Source organism: Prorops nasuta, unplaced genomic scaffold (genome assembly GCF_024137725.1).
Source record: "Prorops nasuta isolate Cenicafe-Biocafe unplaced genomic scaffold, Cenicafe_Pnas_1.2 PNAS00001, whole genome shotgun sequence".
In the NCBI taxonomy this organism is placed as follows: Eukaryota; Metazoa; Arthropoda; class Insecta; order Hymenoptera; family Bethylidae; genus Prorops; species Prorops nasuta.
This window is the reverse complement of record NW_027116798.1, coordinates 9,739,746-9,745,956: the sequence shown is the minus strand read 5'-3', so window position 1 is coordinate 9,745,956 and position 6,211 is coordinate 9,739,746. Positions and strand designations below refer to the sequence as shown.

The 6,211-nt window shown below is 37.2% G+C and overlaps 1 pseudogene; it reads right to left on the bottom strand.

The window, feature by feature from the left end:
* Window positions 1-3,134: 3,134 nt before the first annotated feature.
* Window positions 3,135-5,859, bottom strand: LOC136785723 (uncharacterized; annotated as a pseudogene).
* Between the last annotated feature and the right edge of the window lie 352 nt (window positions 5,860-6,211).

Here is a 6,211-nt window from a genome sequence, read left to right as displayed (position 1 = left end):
ACCTCGAAGCTTGCGTTCACTATCTTTGATTGATGGAAAAATGTATCGATCAAAGGCAATTACAATGGTTTTTGCTGTATTCATACATATTGTTTGCAGCATCTTTTTCGAAATATTACCAAAGTTACTTAGCACATCTTTCATTAAATGTAACAAAAAAAATCCATCGTAAATCATGACATCCGTGATTTGAGACGGCTCAGATTTCACTTTTATTGCTAATAATTTCATTAGCGCCGATTTGTCAGTTTTGCAGATTGAACCGTCTAAATGACACATAGTGGTACTGGCGTTAATGGATACGTAAGAATCTTCTCTATGTTGATTTCTTTTTCAAGCGATATATAAAGCAGCTGACCAAATAAGTCACGCTGCATTCGCAGCTCTGTTTCCTTTCCGGCAATCGAGACTTTTTTCTTGCCAACAATATCAGTAAAAGTATAATACTTTGACTGCGAAATAGGTTGTTCAAATCTGTTTGGGTTATCTACGCACGCTTGAATAAAATTTTCTCGTTTTTTGTTTCCCGTTTCTTCAACATTAAGCAGAAAATTTGTTACATGTTCGGGAGCTGCCTCGCCTGCGGAAATGTTGTACAAACATTCTTTATTCAAATCATTTGAAAACGGATTAATGTTGCTGTTCGAGATCGGGAGGAGCTAAAATGATGAGAAGTAGATTCCACATATTTGCTATATCTCCCTGTCTCTATTGCGTTCACAGGGGACAGCTAGACCAACAGCGTGTAGCCGCTCCATCTGTCTCTCTCTATCTCGCACCGCGGCGCGCTTGCGCGTCTACAGGCCCTGGCGCGTCGCGGCCGCGGCACGGCTTGCGCGCCTGACCACTAGGTGGCCAGCGCCACGAGCAGCTCTCTCGCTGGCAAGTTTCGTGCCACGGAATTATATAGATGGGTCCTTGATAAGGAGCCATCGCACCTCAGCCTTGCTCGACCGCTTAATCAGCAACAGCAGCACTTTTTGCGCCTTTCGGCATCACCGCCTCCACGGCATTTTTTGACGCCTCCACCAGGCCATCAAACGAGCGCCTCCACCGGCGAACTCTACGGGTCGACTACTTTGGTAAGTATCACCCAACCACCCACCGCCTACCAAAAGGGGACTACCCCTCTGCGGCAATATCCTCCCTCCTAAGGGAGATTTCTCCGGGGACTTCCCGGGAGGAATTAAACCCTCTCCTTCCCCTCCACCCTGCCTCCGAGGACTACCTCGGACCCAGTGTTTCGACCCTCAAGTCCAGGACTCTCGAAAGAGTCGGGTAGCGGGAGGGGTAGAATTCACCCTAGGGATTGGGGTGGCTCGGAGCCACTATAGCTCTGGGGGTAGGAGGCTGAGGGGTAAGGGGACTTCCCCTTCCCTAAAACCACTTCTCCACATCCGCTTCCTCCCGAGGCTGGGGATTTTACTGGGGAGTATCCCAGGGAAAATTGTCCAGTCCGGGAGTCTCTAAGTCCGCGTGTCTTTCTAGGGAATTCTGGTTTCTGGGGTTCTTGGGAATCTTCGTCTACCGAAATTCCCTAGAAATTGACGAGAACAAATTCCCTAGAAAGTCGATAATTTTAGTCTAGCGGTTCTTGTAAATATATATTGTAAATTTTGTATATTTTTATTTATTTAAATAAAAAACTCATTTTGCCTATTACCTTTGCTTTGAATTTTATTCTAGAATAAGACCTTCCCTTCTGACCACAGGTTTGGAACTCTCTTGGGACATTGTTTCGCACAGTTGCTCTTTACTCCATCAATAAATGTCTGAAGCTGTGCCGTGTCTCTTTTTATACGGCTTTTTTGAAGTTCTGCTATTACATCTTGCTTCTTTGTCAACCCCGTTTTCTCTAGTGTATGGCTAATAATTGTCGATCGTATCGTATGGCTTCGACACCATCGCTGTCTAGCTGATATTGAACTGGTTATGTGCGAAATTCCAGTTAGCTTATTCGCAGCATCAGCGTCTGCTCGAGAGTGAGATCTATTGGTTGTTTAGAAAAAGATTTTATTGTTCTTTTAATGCCAAAAGACTCCTTTTTGAATTGCAAACGTAATCTTGGATGTGTCTCATTTACTTTTAGTAAATTATCATGATATTTGACTAAATACCGCGAATAATTGGGTTGATTAAAGACAAAAACTAAATTAGTTATTTTTGGTAAAACTAATGTAAACATGTCGAAATTGCCTGTGCGGATACTCCTATTCAGCAATAAATAATAATCTGCCATATTTGCATACAACATGTAGTACTGTGCTGTCTTACCGTGTTTGCAATCTAATGTTTCTTTTTTGAAATCTTCATCTTTTTTAAATAAATGTATCAAATCAACCTGCTCGAATGCTGGTTCAGAAGTTTTTCTTTTTACAAAGTTTATCAAGTAGCTTCTTATTTCGTTGCTTATATTAATATTATGCTGTTCAACAAATTCGTGAAAATGTAATATTTTAAACCCTAACGCAACCAATGGATGTAAACGCTTGCACCTGTTAAAATGTTTGCTAGCAATAAAACCATTCACTGATCCATTAGCAAGTAACTCTGCATTTACCATGACATTCATTAAACCGCAGTTGTCAATAAATTTTCCCATTGCCTTAAAATACGCCAGCATAATATGGAATGATCCAAGGTCAATGAATAATTTATCAAACTTCCCTTTATCTGTAGATTGGATCTGTATAGCAATTTTTGCAATTGCAAGATCGTATGTTACTTCTATGTAATCTTTTCCACACTCATCACACTCATCAGCTACTTTTTTACTTTGCTCCATGGTTTCTACCACGACAGCTTTATTTGTTGGTGAAGCATTTATTGTTGTCAAATAACAAAGAATTTGTTTCGGAGATTTATCTTCATAAAACAAACTATTGAAACCAACCCACATCGGAGTACCTGCATTCCTCAAAAAGTGCGAAAGCATCCACGCAAAATCAATGTGTTGTACTGATTCTAAATTCGGAAGGTTTGAACGCAATGGTTAGTTAAGTGGCAGCATACTTTCAATAAGTCGTGGTCGTTTCGTATATGGCTGCAGTTCATGAGTAATTATATCGAAACTCCGCCTATGTTTTTTTGCTTGCGATTCCGAGACGTTAGAGTTGATAGTATGAACGGTTTCTTCAAGTATTTTCACTATTGGTAGGTTCCTCGCTTGTAACGTCATCTTGTCTTTCCGGATTGTACATATTGTTGGTTCCAAGATTTGATTCGTTGTCAATCTGTAAAATTATGCCAACAGTGTCATGAAGTGTGTCTTTACCCGTTTTCGTATCGACAAAGTGGTCGTAGTTGTCGAATGCAATTCCAGTGCACAAATTCGGTGATCGTACGATACCATCCGGGCAAACATCGGAGCGTTCGCAAGAAGTAAAGGTTGCCTCAGTCTCAAATCCTTCCAAAATATTGTAACTGCAGCAATGCCCATATCTATTAATAATATTAACAGCTTCTTGAGTATTCGTTAAACTCTTCAAAGATATGCCAAGATTATTATGCTTGGAACATTTTATTCGACCAATCGAACACAGCATAAATCAGATCTTCTGAGAAAGATAAAGATAATCTTTTTGTTTTTTTATGTCGTCTTCGACGGTAATTAACGCCTGAAATTAATTTTTCATAAAATGTAATTAACGTTTCAGGAACTTCACATTCACCGTCAATTAAGTGTTTTGTTTGTACACTGCCGGTCAAAAGTTTAAGACCACTTGAGAAATTTGGCTGCAAAACAGTTGCTTCTTTAAACGCGCATAGCTTGATAAAGAAGAAAGATAAAAGAAAATTCGAAACACCATTGGAAAGGTGATGAAATTCTGCATACGATGGAATTAGATTCATTTCCTAGAAGCTGATAATTACAGAATTGCAATTAAATAAAAATGCTGCTAAATTAAAAAATTTTAATTTTTCGTTATGTCAATTCAACCTGCTGCAGCACTTGTAATAATTATGGTAACTATGTGAAACTTTGGTGAGATAAAGCTCAAAGTTTTAGCTTTAATTTGAGCCATCAAACGTAACGATATTCATCGTATTTCCTTATTTTCATAACGTTTTTCTGAGTAATGTCGAGAAAAATTTTAGACCGAAAAACAACTGCCCAAGCATTTAAGACAATTTCAGATCGAAGAATCCGTCGGTATTAACGACTTATTCTACTTATTCCATATTGCACTTTTATTCAATTAACACAAAGCACTATTCAATTTTAAATTAAATAAAAAAATGTAGAGTAATAATTAACCAAATCTATTTTATTAATTCGAAGCTTTACAATTATCATATTTCTTTTAATTGAATAAAAGTGCAATATGGAATAAGTAGAATAAGTCGTTAATACCGACGGATTCTTCGATCTGAAATTGTCTTAAATGCTTGGGCAGTTGTTTTTCGGTCTAAAATTTTTCTCGACATTACTCAGAAAAACGTTATGAAAATAAGGAAATACGATGAATATCGTTACGTTTGATGGCTCAAATTAAAGCTAAAACTTTGAGCTTTATCTCACCAAATTTTCACATAGTTACCATAATTATTACAAGTGCTGCAGCAGGTTGAATTGACATAACGAAAAATTAAAATTTTTTAATTTAGCAGCATTTTTATTTAATTGCAATTCTGTAATTATCAGCTTCTAGGAAATGAATCTAATTCCATCGTATGCAGAATTTCATCACCTTTCCAATGGTGTTTCGAATTTTCTTTTATCTTTCTTCTTTATCAAGCTATGCGCGTTTAAAGAAGCAACTGTTTTGCAGCCAAATTTCTCAAGTGGTTTTAAACTTTTGACCGGCAGTGTATGTTCATTCGTAATTTATTTAGCTGAATCTTATTAATTTCTTCATTAAGGATACGTGCAGCAGTATCTAAAATATTATATTTCTCTATTTCATTCTGTACCTTAATGCCCCTGTATGGTTTCACAATAGACTTGCCTTTCAAATTTATAATATTAATTTTTTTCGTGAATTTTTTCAACAATCTTTCTCTTAAATGATACGGCTTTAAAGTATAGTTCGTAACATCTTTACCATTACTTTCTAAATAATTAATGAACATATCATTTAAAAAATTGAAGAAATATGATTGCTCGTTCTTGATAATATTAGTCGAAACAAAATTTTCAACAAAATCATAAGCTGCTGCTCGGATATCTCTAGCAAAATGCCACTCCGATTTTTTTTTTATTTTTTGACAATCCGATTTACGAGAAGTTATAAAAGCATTCTTGCAACTTTTGTGATTGAAATATTCTTCATCGTGTAATATTTCATTTATATTTTGTACCATCTTGAGGTCATCTGTTTCTCTTGCAACATGCTTAACTGATTCGAGTCCACTTATTAAAAATAATGACAGTTTTTCATTTCGGCCTTTCTACTTTTTTCTTTCTTTTTTACAAAAGAAACATATAACATTTTCATTTTCAGTGGTATCTACACTTTCAACTTCGGCAGCAACATCTGAACTATCGACTGATTCAGGGTCGAGATTCAGACCAGGATCAATATTCTGACAGGTTGAAGACTTATTTGGGTCGTTAATATTTTCAACATACTCTGCTAGTGTAGACGAGGACGATACTGCTGTCAAAGAGGACGATTCTCTTATTGATGTCGCTTTTCTATATTTTGGCGGTAAAGCTGTAAAGCGATCGTAGCAATCACTGTGGTAAAGTTGAAAAGTGTTTGGTTCAACAGGCAATACTACTTCTTTACCAGGTAAATTATTAGTTTTTCTTATTATTAATATTTCATTGCATTTGCTCAAATTCGGCTTTTCGAAAGACTTTAATTTTGCAGTAGATTTATGGCAAAATACACAAAACGGTTTCACGTTGGACATTTTTCAATTTCTCGACTTAGGCTAACGTAGTTCCACGGACTATTCTCAAATGTTCCTTGCGAACCGTTTGAAAGATCCGTTACGACTGACTATATATTTCAAAACATCTATAAGGTTACAGAGAGAAAAGGCTGGCCCCATACAGAACAGGTATAGAGAAAAAGGGCAGGCGCGCAGCTGTCACTTAGTTTGTATAACACAGAGGTCTTAAAATTTTCTTCGTCCTGGGGTCCTTGCCATAAAATTTTTGTAAATAAGTTTATCTACAGGGTGTTTCACGTAAGGCGCCCCAGCTCGAAAAGAGGACTTAGAGCGCATGGTGGGGGCAGATGCATCTTATTGGCCGCGGTTG